We start from the raw sequence: 21,586 nt of genomic DNA, 5'->3' as shown, positions 1-21,586 counted from the left end.
TCTGTGACTATCATAAATAAATAAAATTAAAAAAAAATAAAAAAAAAGAGTGGTGAAAATAGACATCCTTGCCTGTTTCCTGATTTTAGAGAGAAAGTATTTATTCTCTCACCATTAAATATATGTTTAGCTCTATTTTTTTGTAAATTCCATTTATCATTGGAGACACTTATCTTCTATTCTTCTATGTGCTGAGAGTTTCCACCAAGAATGTATGTTGTATTTTTTCAAATGCCTTTTCTGCATCTCTTAAAATAATCAAGTTTTTTTTTTTTCTTTTTAATCTGTTAACATGGAGAATTACACCACTTTCTTTTCAAAAGTGAAACTAATCTTGTATTCCTGGAATATTCCTCACTTGGTTATGATGTGTTATCTTTTTTATATATTATTGGATTCAATTTTCTAAGATGTTGGTAAGATCTTTTTTGTCAGGAGGAATATAAGTCTGTAGAGAGATATTATTAACTCTATTTCATTGTTAAGAAAATTGAAGCTTGAAATGATTAATAGATAAGTGAATAGTTGACTTTGAGTAGGCCAGGATTGGAACTTGGGTCTATTTTGAAAAATGTCATGCTTTTACCACAACTTACAGTTTCTCAACTGAAAAGAAGGATTACATTTAATTTTTAAATAACCTCATGGATGAAATAAATCAAATATCAATGTAAGTAAATAACATATAAATTTACATTTATTCATTCCCATCAATTACCACATATATAATGCTACATTTTAAGTAATGCCTATTGGCTGAATACTGGATATTAGCTACCCTGCAAAGTGGAAGCAATCACCATGTATAGTCCTCAGTCCTTTTGCACTCTGTGACACCTTCAGCAGCTCAGCAGCTGCCCAAAGGCTCCATGGTTACAAAGTCAGACATTATTTATCTCACACTTTGGAGGTCAATTCAGGAGTTAACCCAAGCTTAGGTCCTTCCTCCTTCGTCCAAGAAAAGATACAGATGTGATAGTTAGAACCTGGAATGACACACTAGAATTAGGCATGGCGATTCATTCAATTAACCAACAAATATTTACTGAAGATCTACTATGTATTAGGTAGTGTTCTAAATCTTGGGATTAGGGGGATCCCTGGATGGCTCAGCGGTTTAGCACCTACCTTCAGCCCGGGCGTGATCCTGGAGACCCAGGATCGAGTCCCACATCAGGCTCCATGCATGGAGCCTGCTTCTCCCTCTGCCTGTGTCTCTGCCTCTCTCTCTCTCTCTGTGTCTCCCATGAATAAATAAATAAAATATTTTAAAAATAAATAAATAAATAAATCTTGGGGTTACAATAGCAATAAAGTTGTCAAAATCCGTGCCCTTGTAGACTTTACATTCTAGTAAGTGATGGAGTAACACCTCCAGGTCAATTTAGGGATGAATACACTGCAAAACTTGAACTGGAAGAAAGTCTGAAGGAGCAGGTTATAAAGTGGATTTGTACCTGTTGAAACCCGCTACAGATGGCACAGCCTTCCGGACAGAACCATGGGTATTCCTGCCTGGTTGGTGTGTGGTAAGCTCTAAGGTTTTCTTTATCATTTGTTTGTTCACTAAACTTTGTACTATGGTAATAGTCATGTATATAAAAATGAAGAGTATAATACAAAGAATTATGAAGTTCTCTTCAGCCAGCTTCAGCATACATCCATGCAGGATAGTCTTATTTCATCTATACATTTACCTGCTCCCCTTCTTCCAGAATAATTTTGCAGCGAGCTCAGACATGAAGTACCTTTATTTGTAAACATTTCAGTATATACCTCTAATAGATAATCATTATTAAAAAAAACCCATAGTAGTATTTTATCATAGCTAAACAACACATTAATTCATATCCTTGAATTTTATAGGGTTTTTTTTTTATGATAGTCACACACACAGAGAGAGAGAGAGAGAGGCAGAGACACAGGCAGAGGGAGAAGCAGGCTCCATGCACCGGGAGCCTGACGTGGGATTCGATCCCAGGTCTCCAGGATTGCGCCCTGGGCCAAAGGCAGGCGCCAAACCACTGCGCCACCCAGGGATCCCTGAAATATTTTCTAAGCATTTCTTCCTAGCATGCTTTCATTGTGTGTAGGAACTTAAGTCTAACTTTTTTCTCTTAGGTTAACTTTTTTTTGTGGGTTTTCACTGAAGTGGGAAAGATGTTAGGGTTCGAAGCCAACGGTCAAGAAAGAATTCTTGAGACATCTTTGGTGCAAAAGGGTAGCTTTATTAAAACATGGGGACAGGACCTTTGGGCAGGAAGAGCTGCACTAGGGTCATGAGGAGTGGCCCAACTTTCAGGTTGGGAGGGGTTAGGGACAGAGTAAGCATCCCAGTTTTTTTGGAAACAAGGTTTCCAGGATCCTGAGGAGACTAGTGATTGTTAGGAAAGGTAATTTATTACTGTTTAGTAAACCCTCAGTCATGAGACCCTTGAGATGTGTATTGGTGGGCCATATGTTTGGGGGATGTTTGCTAACATGTATCATGAGGGGGATAGAGATAAGGGAAGTTTCCAAAGGAAATATATTTTTTAAAGATTGTATTTATTTATTTATTCATGAGAGACACAGAGTGAGAGGCAGAGACATAGGCAGAAGGAGAAACAAGATCCCCATGGGGGGCCTGATGTGGGACTTGATCCTAGGACCCTGGGATCATGACCTGAGTCAAAGACAGATACTCAACCACTGAGCCACCCAGGTGCCCTCCAGAGGAATTTTTATCTTCAGGTAGACTTACAGGATCCTGGTGGTTGGACTAAGACTGCCTTTTGCCATTAGCAAAGTATCATCATCAAGGCAGCTGAGTCCCTAGAGGAAGGTCACTCTGCCTGTTTCAAGGACTTGTCAGTGGACTGTAGGGAGTAAGGGAATTTAATAATTTTTCTTCTGTCCTGTTTCCCACATCATTCACCACAGTGCTTTTCTGTTGTTCATTTTTTAAATGAAACTGATGTTTCTGTACTTCAAGGAGCAAAGGGTATGCCAGGACAGCCTCTCTAGTTTATAGGCTCTAGAGCTCTCTCTTCTGTTGTACTGACAAGAAATAAACAAAAATCTGTTGAGAGCTACATGTTGAGAGCTACGTCCTTTGTTCCTCTCCTCCCCCCAGCCAATTTATCTGGTTCTTCTTCCCTTTCCATATTCTTCTGCTAAGATATTTCTCAGTACAAGGCGTTGTATGAGTAGGGAGTTTATTCACTTTGAGAGTGCATGGGGCCCAAATCGCTCCAGCACCATCAAATCTTATTGCACTGTGGTCCCATTGCACTTGACCATGTCTTGGGTTTGCAGAACCCTCTCCTTGTTTCAGCTGTTGTACTCAGATTGACTTGCTGAGCCCTCCAGTGAACCCCTACTGATTTTGTGATTTCCCCCCATACTCAGCATCTTCAAAACTACATCTTCTTCTCTACTCTCTCTTGGTGTGCATGGATGCTGCTGCCACACATATCTTCAACTGTAGATGCTTTATCTAGGCCTGTTAGTATCTGGTGCTTGGAAGATTGCCTCATCACCGAGTTTTGTGGTAGATACTGTCCATGGCTTTTATCTTTGCTGTTTTAGCTGTTCTATTTTATGGGGAGATTTGGGAAGATTTGAAAACTACTTAGCCATTTCCATCCCCTTTTTACTTCCTCTTGGTTCCATGTGATATGCCACGAGAGTAGATGAGTGACTGGGTTGGATTATTTAGAAGTTTAACTCAGTGAAATACTCCAACTCAGGGATGGGTTTTCTCCCAGGCCTTGGATCATTTGGTGCTTTCTGGAAAGCAAATAGGGCAAGAAAAAGTGGACAGAGAGAATGCCAAGGGATAGCATTTGTGTTTGGCTTAGGCATGAGAGCCTGCCTAAGGGTCAAAATACTGAGTTGAATTTCTGACACCTCTTCTCCCCTATACTGGCCAGTTTCTCAAGGTGAGAAAGAAATCACACAGGAAGTAAAAGGAAAACAGTGCTAAAAACAAAAATTCTAGCGAACTGCCTGGGAATTCCCCAATATCAAACATCCCCAGATTTGCATTTGACTCCAGCTTTGTATTGTAGGGGGAAAACCACACAGCTTCTCTCCCAGCCGCCCCTCCCTCTCCTCCACCCCCTCTCTCCCCTCCCCCACCTCTGCCTTCACTCACTCCATTTTCTTGTGCTTCCTGGGTGGTGCAGGGTTGTGATGTCTTGAATACCAAGAGTGAGGCTGAACATATGTGAACCTTTCCTAATCCTGCTAATCTTTCTTCAAAAACCTTTCTCAAAGTATAGGCAACATCCAGATTGTAAAAAGAGAGCAGAGCAAGCCTGAGCATTTTAATGACAAATAATCTTTGTCCGAAGGGGAGGGAGCGGCTAGCTCAGCTGGAGATGGAGCTGATGAACTACAGCAGGTAGAAATAACTGCCGTATTACCTCATGTAATCTCCACCATTCAGGGGCAGCTGAGGGCTGAATGCAGGAAGAAATCAACTTTGCTTTTAAACTGGAGACTTTGCACCCACGACGGCTATTAGGCGGTAATTAGTTGTGACACAGAATTACCAGCCCCACAATGGTAGAGGCAGCCTTACGAGGCCTTTGAAGCTGATTAGAGAAACTGAATGGATGCTACTTGCGATTTAAAAAATCTGTTTGGATGTGAGCGTGAGTGAGAACGTCCCTCCTTTCTGTTCCTTGCTCTCTCCCTACCCACTCTACAATGAACTTCTCCAGAGAATAGCTCTCTGCAGTTGGACACATGTTTTTCCTGAGGCTAATGTTCCTTAAGATGGATCAGATACCGACCCATTGGTTTTTGGATTTTACCAAACAGAAGGGAGGTGACTTTGTAGATTCCATTGACAGAGAAGATTCAGGGAGATTTACCAGGTCTACAAAAAAAAAAAAAAAAAAAGGAAAGGGATTTGGGGCCAACTGAAGCAGCCAATCACACATGGCTCTGAGAGGTACTCAGAGCTCATGGAAATCAGTCTGTCAAGAGGCCAACATCCAGGGCTGGGAGAATAAGACATAATCTCATAGAGATGGATGTGCCAGGTATGTGGCTTGCTTGGATGGAGACTCTGGTTCCCTAGACTCAAACCCCTACGGGGAAGGATGTGTCTGCTGCTGCTCTGCCCACTGAAGTACCCTCTAGATGACCCCTGACAGCAAAACATCATCCCCTTTGGAGGTTTACAGGTCCAGGTGGTGGAGGTATTTCCCAGCAAATTGTTCATGTCTGCCTTTTCGGAGGTCTCTGCCAGATGAGAATGAAGGCTCCCAGGAAAGGAGTTAGGGGTTGTGAGCTTACTAGCTGGGTTCCTTTGCTAAAGAAGCCAGGCTGGGAGACAAAGTCAAGAAACTCCGCGGGTCGTTCCATTTCAGGGGGCTGTTTCAAATAGCTGTGGAATCTGTATATCCGTGTCCCTGGCTACATCTGTCCTACTCTGTAGCTAAATATAGCTAGATGATAGATAATTACATAATACACATGTAAGTTCTAAATATAGTTCATATATATTTAGAGGGGGTTGCTATAATTAATTTAGGATATATGTATAAAGTTAAGTCAACTTCTCTCTGTTCTTTAAACAAAATGGCCTCCTTCGCCCAGGTGATGGGCTTTTACTACCTGGTACTGCCCCTTGAGCCACAGAAGAATGCAGCTTCTCTGTTTGGTAATCGATTTGCTGTGTAACTGGAGAAAGAACCACAGTGCAATCATTTTGTAGCGGAAATGATTCCAACGTGGGAATTAGGCCATATGTATAAAAAATGTGGACTTGCAATACATTTGTAATTTCAGAAGGTGAGAAAGTATAGGCACTTTCAGGGCTGGATACTGATCTCATCTTTGTATCTGCAGCACTCAATGCAGCACCTGGATTTTATACATGCTTAATAAATATTTGTAGAAAGGAAGGAGGGGGAGAGCGAGTGAGAGAGAGAAATGGAACAGCTTTGATGCCCAATCTCTGTGGGCTTTAGATAAATAGCTCTTTAGTTTTTAAAGAATGTGAAAAAAAAAAAAACAAAAATTCTGTAGGAACAAAAGCCCTAAATGAATACCAAATTAAATGGTATTAATCATTTTTAATGATTAATTAAACCATCATTCCAAATGAAAAATTCTCTTCGTTGATAAATATCATGTATTTTTATAGTTGTGAATAGTTTATCTGTACTTTCCCATTTTACTCATTTTTAATTGTGAAAATAATTTATTAAAAAGAAAACCCAACCAATTAGAAGGTATATAAAACAAAAGTGGAAGTTCCCTTTCTCCCACCACTGGATTCCGAACTCCTCCCTTTGGGAAAACTCTGCTAACAGTTTGATAAGTAAAATACCTTTTTATTGGCTTTATCATTTACTGCTCATCTTGTACCTGCTTCCAAAAAGAGGAGTTGAAGGGGCTTATGAGGAGTATACCTAGGGAATAAAAAGGGAAATAAAAAGTGGGAAGTTCTGAATGGAGGGAGAAACAAATAATAATATACTCTAGGTGAATGTAATTAACATTTGTTGTCATTCATTCATATCATTCATTCAATGCATGTTCTGACCTATGCACTGGGTCCTTGGATTATTGTGGTAAACAAAATAGAACTCTAGAAGGGGAGTCAAATGTCAAACCACATATAGGGACAGACTCTGATAAATGCTCAGGGAGATTGTTTCTAGATGGATGACGGATGCTGTTCAAAGACCTCCCAGGGAAATAACATCCTGGCCACGCCCTGAAAGATGGGTTGGTGTTAGTCACACAAAAAGATGTAGAGAAGACTTGGTATACTGGAGGCACAAAGAAAAAGATCTGTGAGGCTGGAGGTCAGTAGAACCCAACAAACAAAGGGAGATCCAAGATTGGAGAGGTAGGTAGGAGGCAGGCAGTGCATGGATTTGTGGGCTATTGTATGGCTTGAATTGTATCCCCCCAAAAAAGATATGTTAGAGTCCTAACCCCCAGTACCTCGAAGTGTGGCCTTATTTGGACATAGAGTTTCCAGAGGCAATCAAATTAAAATGAGGTCATTAGCGTGGACTCCAATCCAGTATGACTGGTGTCTTCATAAGCAGGGAGAATTTGGTCATGGAGAGGTGTGCATAGAGAGAACACCATGTGTAGAGACACCTATAAACCATGGAGAGAGGCCTGGAACATACTTCCCCTCACAGCCCTCAGAAGGAACCAACCCTACTGACAACCCTACTGACATCTTGATTGCAGACTTCTAGCCTCCAGAACCGAGAGAGAACAAATGTAAGTTGTTCGAAGCCATCCAACATGTGGTACTTGGTTACGGTAGCCCTAGCAAACCGGCACAGCCATGCTGAAGCATCTGTGATTTACTCTAAGGGCAGTGAGACAACTTTAGAGTTTCAACTGAGGAGTGACATAGGGTCACAAAGGTCACAGGAGCTACTGGGTGAAGAACACAGGATTGGCAGAGGCTAGGGCAGATCTGTTTTGTTGCCCCTGAAGGCAAAAAAGAAAGCATTCATCATTTACATCATTTTTTTTTTGTAGCTCACTAAACATATAAGGTTTGAAAGAAAATATTTTTTTTTCCTTTAGACTAAAATTGAAAAGAAATTTTCACGTAGTACTCCCATGCAAAGATATATGAACAATATAAACTCTACATTTTTACCAAAACAGAAAACCATTCTTCTCACATTGCTGTTTCTTATACTGTTCCTTGGTCAGAACCCCAGAACCCAAAGTGAAAGCATCCCTTCCTTGGGGTGGTTTGGGGTGTTGTGCGGGGGTTGGAGGATGCTCTCTGTTCTTTCAGGACCCACATTTTTGTTGTTGTAAGGCTGGTCAACGGTTAATCAAATTTAAGTGCTTTTATGTTTAGGTAATACTTCTCAAACCGTTCGTTTTGTTTTTCATTTATGTTTTCTTTCCTTGATTGGTTTCCTCAGTTTTGTTTTGTTTTTTTAATTTCTAGTCATCTACTTTCTTAGCCTTTGGTTTTTAAAAATGTCACACTTCCAAGGACACCTGGGTGGCTCAGTCGTTGAGGGTCTGTCTGCCTTTGGCTCAGGGCCTGATCCTAGAGTCCTGGGATTGAGTCCTGTATGGGGCTCTCCACAGGGAACCTACTTCTCCCTTTTCCTATGTCTTTCTCTCTCTCATGAATAGATAAAAATCTTAAAAAAAATTTTTTTTTAGAAAGTCACACTTCCAAAAAAGTGGCAAACACAGCATTATAGACTTCTACATATCCTTCATTCAGGTTCCCCAATATTCACATGTGGCCATGCTTGCTTAACTAGTCTACTTCTTTCTCTCTCTTTAAATATATTCTGAAGCCTTTGATGGATGCGTGGGTGGCTCAGTCAGTTAAGCATCTGCCTTCAGCACAGGTCATGATCTCAGGGTCCTGGGATCCAGCTCTGTATTGGGCCCTGCACTCAGCAGGGAGTCTGCTTCTCCACTCTCTGCCTCTCTTCCCTCCCCCCTTTCCCCCTTTTTGTGATCTCTCTCAAATAAATAAATAAATAAAATATTTAAAAATAAATAACTATATTCTGAACCCTTTTAGAGTAAGTTACGTGTACTTTATCCTGACAATATTTTTATCTGGTTATTGTGTTCAGAAGTTCCTTTGTTACTCAGGTAGTATGTTTAAATTGCTTTAATTTCTGACACACTTTAAGTTTGTCATTTGGGTTCCTGGGTGGCTCAGTCGGTTAAGCATCTGCCTTTGGCTCAGGTCATGAGTCCAGAGTCCTAGGACTGATGCCAGCTTTGGGCTCCCTGCTCAGTGGGGAGTCTACTTCTCTGTTTCCCCTGCTCATGCTCTCTCTCTCTCTCTCATGCACTCTCTCTCGCCTCTCTCTCAAATAAATAAATAAATAAATAAATAAGTCTTAAAAAAACAGTTTGCAATTTGATTGCTTTGAGGTTAAATATGACATACAGAATTCCTACCTTTTGAAATTGACTATTTACTTATTTTTTTTAAGATTTTATTTATTTATTTGAGAGACAGAGAGTGGAGTGCATGAGAGAAAGAGAGAGAGAGAGCACAAGTAGAGGGGGGGAGGGAGAGGGAGAAGCAGACTCCCTGCTAAGCAGGAAGCCTGATGTAGAACTCGATCCCAGGACCCTGGGGATCTTGACCTGAGCCCAAGACAGATGTTTAACCAACTGAGCCACCCAGGTGCCTGACTAAATATTTATTTAAATGGAAGAATGTTCTGAAAGCTTTTTTTTTTTTTCTAATAAGATTAAGGGAAATATGTGTTTCCTTATTCTCCCAATTGGTTTTTTTACATGTGCTAATTTTGTCTTACTCTCTATGATTGCTAAATTGTCTAATTTTTTTTCTTCTGATAATGTTTCATCAATTATAGGCATATTACAGTCTATATTTTTCCTTATATCTATTTTGTTTTTCCTTTTATGTGTCTTGCTATTCTGCTGTCTGGCACAGAATAAATGAAATATTTTGATGCTTCTGATGTCGAATGTATGTTGACTTTTACTTAGTGTTCTTGTTTTCTGTGAAAGATACTTTATTTGACTCCATTATAGCAGCTATTGCAGCACATGGTGTTTCCTGTGTTATCCCTAATCAACTTTATCAAATTGCGAATCCTGGGCATTCAGAGAAAAATCTCAAAACATAGAGAAGGAGTGACTGGGTTTCCTGGAGGGGTCATCTTTCCAAATGGCACCCTGAAATGTACATCTGTCCTCTTCAGAGACACAACATGTTCTCCACAGAGGGAGACAACAGCACCAAGAAAGTTGATGCTTAAACCAACTTGCAGGATGTTCTGTTACTAGAGCTCCTGTACACAAATCACTTGGGGCAGAGGGGGCTTCCAGTAAATGGCAGATATTCTTGGTTCTCACAGCAATCCTGTGAGATGCAGACTATCACCCCCAATTTACATATGAGAAGACTTAAGTTTACATTAGCCAGTGAAAAACTGGAGGATCCAGGATTCAAATTCACATCTTTTTTACTCCTGTTCCACAATCTTACCACTGCCCTATATGGCCTCTTGGTGTGGTGCCTTCTCCCCTTTTTAAAGATTTTTAAATTTTTTATTTATTTTTTAAAGATTTTTAAAAAAGATTTTAAATTATTTATTTATGAGAGACAGAGAGAGAGGCAGAGACATAGGCAGAGGGAGAAGCAGGCTCCCTTCGGGGAGCCTGATGTGGGACTCAGTCTCAGGCCCCTGGGATCATGATCTGAGCCAAAGGCAGATGATCAACCACTGGACCATCCAGGCATCCCCGTTATGTAAATTTCATGTCAATAAATAAATCAGAAAACAAACAAACTAAAGGGCATAGCCTTTCCATGGGATCAACCGGGAAGCTACCTATATTCCTTACAAATTCTTCTTTATAAACAGCTTCCAAGCCTTTGAAGAGGTGAGACTTCCCTTTTCAGGAAAGCTTGCACTGTGGGTTGAACTGTGGACACCCCTCAAGCCCCCAAAAGATATGTTGAAGTCCTAATCCTCCAATACCTCTGAAGGTGATCTTATTTGGAAATACAGTTTTTGCAGGTGATCAAATTAAGATGAAGTCATACTGAATTAGGGTAGACCCTAATCCAATGTGACTGGTGTCCTGGTAATGGCAGGAGAGACAAACAAAGATGAAGGGAGAAGAAGGCCATGTGCCAATGGAAGCAGAGATTGGAGTTATACAGTGGCAAGCCAGAGAACACCAAGGATTGTCAGCTGATATGGACTGAATGTTTGTGTGTCCCCCAAATTCATCTGTTGAAGCCCTCAACTCTGATGTGATGCTTTTGTTTCTTTTTTTTTCTTTTTAAAAAAGATTTTTATTTATTTATTCATGAAAGACAGAGAGAGAGAGGCAGAGACACAGGCAGAGGGAGAAGCAGGCCCCGTGCATGGAGCCTGATGTGGGACTTAATTCCAGGTCTCCAGGACCATGCCCCGGGCTGAAGATGCACTAAACCGCTGAGCCACCCGGGCTGCCTGATGTGATGGTTTTGGACGTAGGGTCTTTGGGAGGTAGTTAGGTTTAGGTGAGGTCATGAGGGTGGAGCCCATGCTAAGATTAGTGGCCTTATATGAAGAGGAAGAGAGACTATATCTCTCCCTATCTCTTTCTATGTACCACATACAGACATAGTAAGAAGGAGGCCATCTGCAAATCAGGAAGAGAGCCCTCACCCAGTAACCAAATCATTTGGCACCTTGGTCTTAGACTTCACAGCTCCAGAACTATGGGAAATAAATATCTGCCTTTAAGCCACATGCCAGTCTATGGCATTTTGTTATAGCAGCCTGAGCTGACTAAGACACTGGTAAACCCCAGAACAGAGAAGAGACAAGGAAAGAATCTCCTCTCTGGGTTGTAGAGAGAGCATGGCTCTTTGGACACCTTTACCTTGGACTTCTGGCCTCCAGAATGGTGAGAGAAGAGATTTCGTTGTTCTAAGTCACCCAGTTTGTGGTACTTTGTTATGGCAGCCCTAGGGAAAAAAAAAGAGTAAGTATACTACTCCTGGTAACAGAAAGGATTTAAGATGATTTAAAAGAATCTGGTAAATATGATAAGAAAAAAAAATAAAGATGGCAATGAATGGTAGTCCCAGGAATATAACATTGTAACTTCATGTTTTAAAGGCCCTTCAATTCTATGCCATTCCAAATATACAGAAGTGATAACGGGGAAAAAACTCAAGAAGAGAAAGACATCATTGAAATCAATATTAGGTAAGTAACATGTCCTTGGACCAGAAATGAGAGAACCCAACATGGAAGCAGGGCTGAGTGCTCAGATGTGTGCTGGCCTCTGGGTTCAGATATAGGGGAGGCAGTTCCAAGATTAACTCCTGTGCTCGAAGAGGGACTCAGGGTGTACCAGCTGTGATGGGGGACCACTGGGCTGGAGCTTCCCCAGCTGTACAGGAGACTTGAAGAATGTTGCCACAGCTGTCTGGGGCCAGTGCTTTCAGCTAACTCTAAGCCCAGGGAGGTGGGAGGAAGCAGAGGGACCTCCTGGCCATGTCTGCAGAGCCCCAACTGTCGTATAGCCTTTGGCTCTGGCCCTGGGCCCCCGAGACCTGTGGGCTGAGTGGGTGAGTGATGGTGAGTGAGCACAGAAAACAAGGAGGAGAAGTCTCCACTTAAGATGACTCTGCAGACTAAAATTTCAACTGAAGAAAATGAATGCTAAGAAAAAGCAAAAAAAAAAAAATTGTAAATCAACAACCAGGAAAATGAATCCTTTTTTGAGATTGTATTTCTTTGAGAGAGAGAGTGAGAAACACAGATGAGAACAAGTCGGGGGAGAGGCAGAAGGAGAAGCAGACTCTTCATTGAGCAGGGAGCCTGACATGGGGACCCCCGGGATCATGACCTGAGCTAAAGGCAGATCCTTAAAGACTGAGCCACCCAGGCGCCCCTGATAAATGAATTCTTAAAGAAATGAAAATAATAACAAAATCTGAACATGGCTTTCAAATAATATGGTTTGGGGCCTCCCAGAGACATAGGATGAGAAATTAGCAGACAAGCAGTGGCAGAGACTGGAAGTACAGGTGGATAGGAAAAAAAAAAAAAGGTTTCAAGTTCTTGGAATGAAAAATATGATCACCAAAATACAGAACTCAGGAGATGGGATTAAACTCTGCACTGGAAGCAACTGAGAAGAGAAATGGTTAACTGCATTGAAGGATTTACCCGGGATGCATCTTCAAGAGATAAACAGAATAAAAACTGTGAGAGCAGTTAAGAAACTTAAAAAACTGATGGAAGAGCTCCACCACATACCTCATAGATGGTTGAGAATGAGATTGGTGGCAAATTCAGGTGAGGATGTTCCAGGTTAAGGAGAGACACAAATCCTCCACTAGGAAGTGCACCGCAGATGCCATACTAGGTCAACGAGTACTAATCAATCCCTAATAAAACAGAGGTTTAAAAAGCCAGTCTTTAGTAAGAACACAAGTACAAACAAATGAAACTTGGGCTGAGAATAGATGTCACATTAGCAGAAATGGACATAGGAGGTAGTGGAGGTGTTTTCCAAGGCTCCATTTGCTCCAAGAATGTTCCATCCCGATCATACTACTTTGGAGGAGTTAGCTTAAACCCGAGCTTATGTCAGTTCCATGGTACCAACCAGTTTAGGACACTCACAGTTACCAGTCCCTTCCCACCAACCTGAGAACCCTAGAGACCTACATCTCCCAACAAAGGACGAGGTGGGTGGGAGGCTACAGATGTTACTGGAAGAGCCACTCAGAGAACATCAGTGACAGGTGTGGGGAGGATGGGCAGACAGTGAGGGGAGTGAACCCTGGAGGTCCTGTGGGACCTTTGAACTGGTCTTCCCAGCCAAGGAGTTAGGATTTTAGCTCAGGTCAAGACCATGCATAATACCCTGTAATCCTAGTACATGGTTGACAATCAGCAGACCCTACTGCAGACGACAATAATTGCTAGAATGGCTACATCCAGAGCTTTGTGGTAGTGGTAATGAACTTGGGTTCTCCAGCAAGCTGACCTGGCTCAGAATCTTGGCTCCTAGGATGCCCGGGTGGCTTAGCGGTTGAGCACCTGCCTTCAGCCTAGGGCATGATCCCGGGATTCCGGGATCAAGTCCCACATCAGGCTCCCTGCAGGGAGCCTGCTTCTCCCTCAGCCTGTGTCTCTGCCTGTCTCATGAATAAATAAGTAAATAAATCTTAAAAAAAAAAAAAAAGAATCTTGGTTCCCTCACTCATTAGCTGTGTGACCTTGGCCAAGTTTCTAATTCTCTCTGAACCTGCAGCTAAATATCTGTGAAACAAGTGTGGTAAGTGTACCCATCCCTTGGGATGATGTGTATGGAGTGCTTGGCACAGTGATTGCTACTTATCAAGCAGGCTATCAATAATAGCTGTGATTACTTTTTTAAAAGGGGGGACTGGGCAGATGTGTTAGATTTCCACAGTCGGAGAGAGAACCAGCATCTGAATAGGCTGTCGCCACCATTACTAATCACTGATTTTCCTTCTGTACTTTCTCTCCATTTCTAGTTGCTTCTCTTTCCATTCAGATTTCTCTTATCTCCCTTTCCAAAAAAATTCCCAACAGGGGCGCCTGGGTGGCTCAGTGGTTGAGCATCTGCCTTTGGCTCAGGTCCTGATCCCGGGGTCCTGGGATCGAGTTCCACATCGGGCTCCCCATGGGGAACCTGCTTCTCCTTCTGCCCATGTCTCTGCCTCTCTCTGTGTGTCACTCATGAATAAATAAAAGTCTTTTTAAAAATGTTAAAAAAAATTCTCAACACTCAGGAGAGGCTCTGTTATCAGTCATTTACACAGTAGTGTGAACTAATCACTATTACTTCCTTTATTTGGGGCAGGAGAGGATTGCATCTGGAGTCTTATCTCTAACCTTGGGCTGAAGGTACAGTATCACCTTGGAAAGAGCTTCAGGCAACACTGAGTAAGCACCTGGGGTGTATGGTGGACTCAGCATCCTTGCTGTAAGTATTAGTGCTGTGTTAGAGTCTTAAAAAATAAACCTTTCTTTTCATTACACTGCTTGCTTGTCTTCTCCATCTTCTTCCTCTTTGACCCTCTCTCTGTCTCTGTCTCTGTGTCTCTCTCACACACACATACAGCCATTATCATTAGTCTTTATTCCGAGCCATTTGAAAGCAAGCCACACACCCAACTCTCCTAAATTCTCCTGTATGTGCCTCCTCCCAAAACAACAACCCTTTCCTGCATGACCACAGCACAGCTTTCCCAGGCAGGGAATCACCACGGACACGCCATATCTTTCAATCTACAGACTCTACTCAAACTCCTCCACTGTCCTGGTGACATCCCTTCTTCGTTGCCGGTCCAAGACCCCATCCAGGAACATGCATTTTATGTAGTTGTTGTCTCATGCGTCTGCCTTGATCTGTCTTTCCTTGTTTCTCATGTCTTTATCAGTTTGAAAGTACATGCTTTTCATTTTGTAGGATAACCTTAGCCAGGGTCTGTCCAGTGTTTCTTTTGACCAGATTCAGGCCAATCTGAATCAATGCTTGGCAGGGGGACGCCCCCTGGATGGTGCTGTGTTCTCTCCGTGTATCTCAGCAGGTGGCACATGGCATCCACCCACCCCCACCACCATGAACCCTAATTACCTGGCCAAATTGGTATCTGCCACGACTCTCAACTGTGTAGTCATCATTTTCCCTGCATATATAATTAGTATTTTGTGGGGAGGTCTCTGAGATTATATCTTGTTCTACCTCCTGTCCAATCAATTGCAGCTAGGATGATTGCTAAATGGTGATAAACTATTTCTATAATTCCTTCTGGAATTATAATAAAAAACAGCTTTGGTGTGATGCAATTCATAAATCATATAATTCATGTGCTTCCAGTGTACAATTCAGTGCCTTTCTGTATATTCCCAGAACTGTGCACCCATTTCCTCAATCAACTTTAGAACATTTTCATTACCGTCAAAAGGAACCCCACACCTCTTAGCTGGCACCTCCAGGATCCTCCAACATCTACAGCCCTGGGCACTGATTTCCATTCAGTCTCTGTGGATTTGCCTGTTCCAGACATTTCATATAAATGGACTGGTACAGTATGGGGTCTCTTGTGATTGGCTTTCTTTCATTTGGCATAATGTTTTCAAAGATATCCATGTTTTATAGTTCATTTATCAGTTCATATATATTAAAAAAATAATAAATAACCCTCACCTGTAAGGCTGCAAAAACCAATATGTAGATAAAACACTAAGTACCACGCTGTATGCTGGGTAAGTGCGAAACGAGGGACAATATCGTTGTTGCTATGCTGACCTCTCAGTGAAATGCAGATATGAGGGTGAGGGAAGGTGGAACACAGGGAGCAGGGTCTGGAGTTTGTGTACTTAAGAAAATATTCTCAGCTAATAAGGCTAATCCAGCCCCCAAGAGCTGAGACTCAGGATTTAAGTCTTCTGGAGCTCACCGTCTAGCTACCTTATAATATAGAACCACACCAGGAAAACTGGAAATAAACCAACTGAAATTAAAAACCTTCCCATTGTACAAAATACAAGCACCGAAACGCATGCCTGCTATTCATCAGAAAATGCTTTCATTTCTTAATGTTAAATTATCATTTTAATATTAATTCATAATTATTGTGTGTTTACTATACTCCAGGCCCTGCCCTGAGCATTTGCCACATATCACTCCGTGTAATCTTTTCAACAGCACCCCCAAAGTAAATGTGTTCCCATTTCTACCTTAGAGATGAAGAAATGGAGGGACAGGAGAGTGAAATAATTTGTCCAGGGTCACAGAGCTAGAGTTTTGACACTTACTCAGGGACCCGTTGACAGGCGTTGTTATCCGATTTCACAAGCCAACAGAGAGAGCAAAACAGAATGAAGGCAAGGTGCTCCTGCAAGCAAAAGTGACGGCTACAGGACACAGGGAAGCTGTAAAAAGCAGACAGGAAATGTCCCAACCGTCGTGGCTCAGAGCCCACAGTGTGGGGAAGAGGAGGAGGAGGAGTGGCCCAGAGCTTCATTGTCCTGTGGTCTACAGAGCACTTGCACACTTGTTTCATTGGACCCTGAGTGAATAAAGACAGTTCAATCCAATTTGGTATCTTCTGCTTAAAAACAAGGATGCGTGCAACCCAACTGAGGAGGAGAGGTTCTTATTTTTGAAAAGTTGTTCCTTTAAAAGAGTGGAAAAAATATCTATTACTTTGAAAGTTAATTGAGGTAAATAACATAACGTACCAGGTTATGAAGTGCCTGACGCAGACAAGGAGATGTCATTCCTGGTTGATGGCTAGCGCCAATTTGGTATTTCGATGTTTTGTATAAGGCTCACTTCTTTTTTTAGTTCAAAGATTCATTTCTTTATGAGAGAGAGAGAGAGAGGGCGGTGGGGAAGGGGCAGAGGGAGAGAGAGGGAGAGAGAATCTCAAGCAGACTCCGCACTGAGCGGGGAGCCTGACGCAGGGCTCGACCTCACAACCTGTGAGGTCATGACCTGAGCCAAAACCAAGAGTCGATGCTTAGACTGAGTCACCCAGGTGTCCCTAAAGTTCGCTTCTCCAGATTTTATTCAAGTCGAGGGTGATGAACTCATTTTTCATAAAAATCACTCTGCTCCTCCCTCATTCTTAGCTGTGAATGGTGACTTCTTTTCTTTTCTTTTCTTTTCTTTTTTTCTTTTCTTTTTTCTTTTCTTTTCTTTCTTTTCTTTTCTTTTCTTTTCTTCTTTTCTTTTCTTTTCTTTTTCTTTTCTTTTCTTTTCTTCTTTTCTTTTCCTTTCCTTTCCTTTCCTTTCTTTTCTCTTTCTTTTCTTTTCTTTTCTTTTCTTTTTTTTCTTTCTTTTCTTTTCCCTTTCCTTTCCTTTCCTTTCCTTTCCTTTCCTTTCCTTTCCTCCCTTCCTCTCTCCTTCCCTCTCTCCTCTCTTTTCCTCTTCATTTGGTGGCGCTAAAGACCGGAGGCTGGCAGGTGGAGGAGGTGCAGAAAGAGGTGGCCGCGAAGCCACACGGCATCTGAGCTCAGTGACTTCGCAGGGGTGTGAGATGTTGGCTTGCACCTCCCTCCCTCCTGCCTCTCCTTGAAGGCAAACCATGGAACCCTCTTGGGGGCTCCAGCCCATAGGCTCAGACTCCTGATTTCCCCCATAGCCCTTCCCAGATCTGGAGGGGAGGGACCCTGGGGCACCCAGTCCCTCTTGAGCTGCATCCCCCCCACACCCCCCTCACCCCGCCTTCCAGCTGTGATTTATTGGAGGGGTCCTGGAGCAGAGGAGGCGTTGTCTGTTTTTGTTTTAATGGTAATTTACAGCTCGGCCTGCCCTCATGGTCACCTTCCCCTCTGCTCAAGTAGGTGAACACAATGTCTCCGTCTTGGTCGCCGCAGAAAGGGGGCTTTCTCCGAGGGTGCCATGAATTGGCCGCGGCTGCGCCCCTGACAGCCGGGCAGGGGGCGATTAGCCGGCACAGATGAGGGCCATTAGCCAAATGGAGTGTGCCATCTTCACAGCACAAATATTTTCCCCGGCCATAATACCCTCTTAAGGAGACCTCAAGTGGCCCGGCCTTGTCACCAGCTCTTCCAGGCACACCACCAATCGTTTTTACTGCTGCTGGCGTTTGCCGGGAGGAGAGGGCAAGAGGAAGGCAGGGCCTGAGAGCATCCCAAGAGATCTTGGCCCTTGTGGCCCTATTGTACTTTCTCTTGAAGACAAAGAACGCCCAAGCCTTTCTCCAGAGAGTCGCTTAAGCTTCATCGATAAATCAGAGTCCAGCTCTAGCTATTCAGACGAGGCCGAGAGATCCTGAGGGCCCCGGCGATGGATTTGCCCTTCTGGGGTATGTAGGACAGGAGAGATTTTGAGCCTAACGCATTTTGTTTGAATTCTCTCTCCCCCCCACCCACCCCTTTTCTTTGTGGCTTTTCTCTTTTCTGTCCGGCTCCGTGTGGAACAGAAGATGCGTTTGTAGGCCTGAATCAGGGGGATTGTTTCCATCATCAGACCATTCACGCCTGCCCCTCCCCTGTTGTAAAACACCAGGCCCGCCGAGGAACAGCGGCCCCATTGTGTGGCGCCCCATACCACCCAGATTTCACCTCAGCCTGTGCCGAGCCCCTTTTTTGTTCCCAGTCAAAAGAAAGCATTTGCTCAGGGGAGGGGAGGGGTGTTCCTATTGCTTCCACTAACACGGAGGTTAAAGGGAAGATTGATGGGAGAAAGTTCACCTAGAAAACCAGGATAAATTTCTTGCCGGCCAAGGCCAGTTGTTTCATTGTCCTGGGGCCATGTTTTTTGTTAATTATCTCTCACTCTCTCCTTTTATCCAGGAGAAAAGTAGCAAAGCAGGGAGAAAGGAACAGGATATAGGGGTCAGGGGTCCCATTGGGCCACCTAGGTATTCCATTGGGAAGGCCAGGGTGGGTAAGGCCCAGGGCGAGTCTTGCACAGCTTGTGGGTGGAGAAGACTGGTGACCATCTCGATCATAACGAATTTGATGCTGTCGTTTACGTTGAAAACTTCCCACCGCTCGCCCCTTGCTCTGGCCCCCCGTACCCTTCCTCCAGTTCCCAGAGTTTTATCTTTTTTCCAATCCCTTGCTCATTGCCCCCAACTCTCCCTCTCTCTCTCTCTCTCTCTCTCTCTCTCTCTCTCTCTCTCTCTCTCACACACACACACACACACACACACTTTTTCCTTTTTTAATTTTAAGCCCCATGAAACTGTAGGGCGGATTTCAGAAAGGGAAGGGGGAAAAGAAAAAAGAAAAGAAAAGAAAAAGAAAAAGAAAAAAAACACACCGAGAGAAAGACTAAGAAAGTTGGTCCAAACAAGAACATGTTGTCAAGGAAATAAACCTTGGTGAGGGTAGGCATGAGACCACAGCTGCTGGATTTGGCCAGCCTCAGACGCTGGTGGTAATGACAATGATTCTCAATGGCAGTGTCCCAGCTCCGAACATAAATAGGGCTCAGCCTGAAAGGGGAGGAAATGGAACAAAACATTTCCTTGGGTACCACTGGCAAAGAAATAACATCAATTTCAGTTTGGGGGAAAAAAAAGCCAAAGAATCTCCCTGTTTCCCCACATTAGCAAAGGCAAATTCATAACTCGCCAACAAAGTACCTTTGAAATGCAGCTGCACTCCACGAACACACTGCCTTTTTCCACCCAGAGAGACAACCCTGTCTTGACCAGAAAGAAAGGAGAAAGAAAAAAAGCACACACTATTGAAAACCCACCAGAGAGGGTGAAGGAAGAGGGGAGGCGGGGGTGCTGGGGGCTGGAGGCGGGAGGGAGGGGAAATGCGTGGATCTTGGCAGATGCCAACGATAAGCTTTACCTAGTATAATGCAACCTTCTTTGCCTTTCCAAGAGGAGGCCTGTGATGAATGGCCACACAGATCCTCGGGAGAGGGGCTGCACGCAGGCAGCTGTTGGCCAGGAAGGAAGGCCGCTGGGCAGGCCCTGGCTCCCAGGTACTGGGCTGTCGGATCCCAGCGCCTCTGAGGACCTAGCAGCTGCTGCCCCCCAGGGGAAGAGGGGTTCTGGGACTGGCTCCTGCCAGACGGCCTGGGGCCTGAGCCAGGGCCCCAGCGGCCCAGGGATGGGTCTGTATGACAGCACTTTAGAATACAGTACAAAGCTGGAATTCTGGTGTGCGCTTCCTCCGGGCCCTCCAGGATGAGCAATGACTGTGGGCTTGGCAGATCCAGCTTCAGAGATAAGAAAAAGACTGTAAAATATGAATACGATATTAGCCGTGAATATGATTCTTTGTTTAGAGTGAGAAAAGAAATCCCAACAACTTACACAAGTTAAAGGCTGGTGAATACCATAAATGTCACAAAAATCCAGAAATAGAATATGACTTGTCTCTCTCTCTCTATAGCACACGTATTACATATATAAAATATTTACGTATTTCTTTTTTTAAAAAAATTAACTGCTGGACACATCTCTATGACACGTCTCTACAGACTGCTTCTCAGTCTACACAATTCAGCCCTTGTTTCCCCTCTACCTTTTTTTTTATATACCTTTAAATAAAAATACTTTATTCATTCCTGACAGGTTATCAAAACGTACATTGTTAACCAAGTAAAAACGGTACTTTGAAATAGCTGACTAGGGCATATTTGGAGGATTTTTGGTTAATTTCAGAAAAGTAAAAATCATTTCCAATCTTCCTTTCCACACATTCCTAACAAGCTTGCACTCTATATGCTCAAAAGTGAACGCATAAACAATCATATGGGCCCCAGTTCATTATAGAACACATATTTTCATTTACACTTAAAATAAATGGAAGTTACATTTGAGTTAGCTTCCTTTGCCAAAAACATTCAGTCTTACTCTATATTGTGAAGATTTGTAAATTACAAAACGAATATATCACGACTTGTATTAATCTAAATGCGCACGCGCGTGCGCGTGCACACACACACACACACAATTCGGGGGCTGAACACCAACGGATGTGTCTATATCGCCTTATGATTTCTGACTTGCCAGTCTTGTGACCTCTTGTCTCTGTGCTGGGGGACTCCACACCGTGTGCGGCAGGGCTACTGCTGGCACCCATTTTTTACACCCTGATGGCTAGTGGCCACTTCACTGTAGAGAAGTGGCTGCAAAGCACACAGGTAAATGCCAGCAAATTAAATGTACCCCCACCACTGTGCGTGGTTAAACTGCCCTTGGCTGCATCCCAAAATGCTCTGAGTCACTGCAACGCCTCCAGATGCAGGAAGAGTGGAAAAGGAGCCGTCGGCGTGGAGACAGGGGTCTTACTTAGTCCATTGTGGTTAAAACATCTAACAAGTGCACATGAAAACATATGACTGTGTGAACAAGTTGGTAGGACCCTTCCCAAGCCTTGAAAGGGTTGGTGCAAATGAAGGTCCTTTAAGGATAAGTTTTGTTAGATTCACCATTAAGCAGCCTCTGCCCACGCGGGTTACTTGGTCAACGTCAGTATCTATAAAGCTGGGTCTTGATCATTTGCACGGTAGACTTCCTCTGTGAAGGCTTCCCTCATATCCCTGGGAAGAAACCCCTGGATCTCACTAGGATACTTTGAACCTTCTGCACTGCTCATCC

At 43.2% G+C, this 21,586-nt stretch overlaps 1 long non-coding RNA gene across 1 annotated transcript; it reads right to left on the bottom strand.

The window, feature by feature from the left end:
- Window positions 1-652: 652 nt before the first annotated feature.
- On the bottom strand, window positions 653-16,631 carry LOC140621328 (uncharacterized). The gene is made up of 5 exons (XR_012021041.1): window positions 16,305-16,631; window positions 12,765-12,895; window positions 11,377-11,461; window positions 6,329-6,410; window positions 653-986 (listed from the first exon to the last, which is right to left on the bottom strand). It is a non-coding gene; the product is annotated as an uncharacterized lncRNA (long non-coding RNA).
- Between the last annotated feature and the right edge of the window lie 4,955 nt (window positions 16,632-21,586).

Source organism: Canis lupus, chromosome 30 (genome assembly GCF_048164855.1).
Source record: "Canis lupus baileyi chromosome 30, mCanLup2.hap1, whole genome shotgun sequence".
NCBI classification, from domain to species: Eukaryota; Metazoa; Chordata; class Mammalia; order Carnivora; family Canidae; genus Canis; species Canis lupus.
The sequence above is the reverse complement of the archived record's forward strand: the minus strand, read 5'-3'. Positions and strand labels throughout refer to the sequence as shown.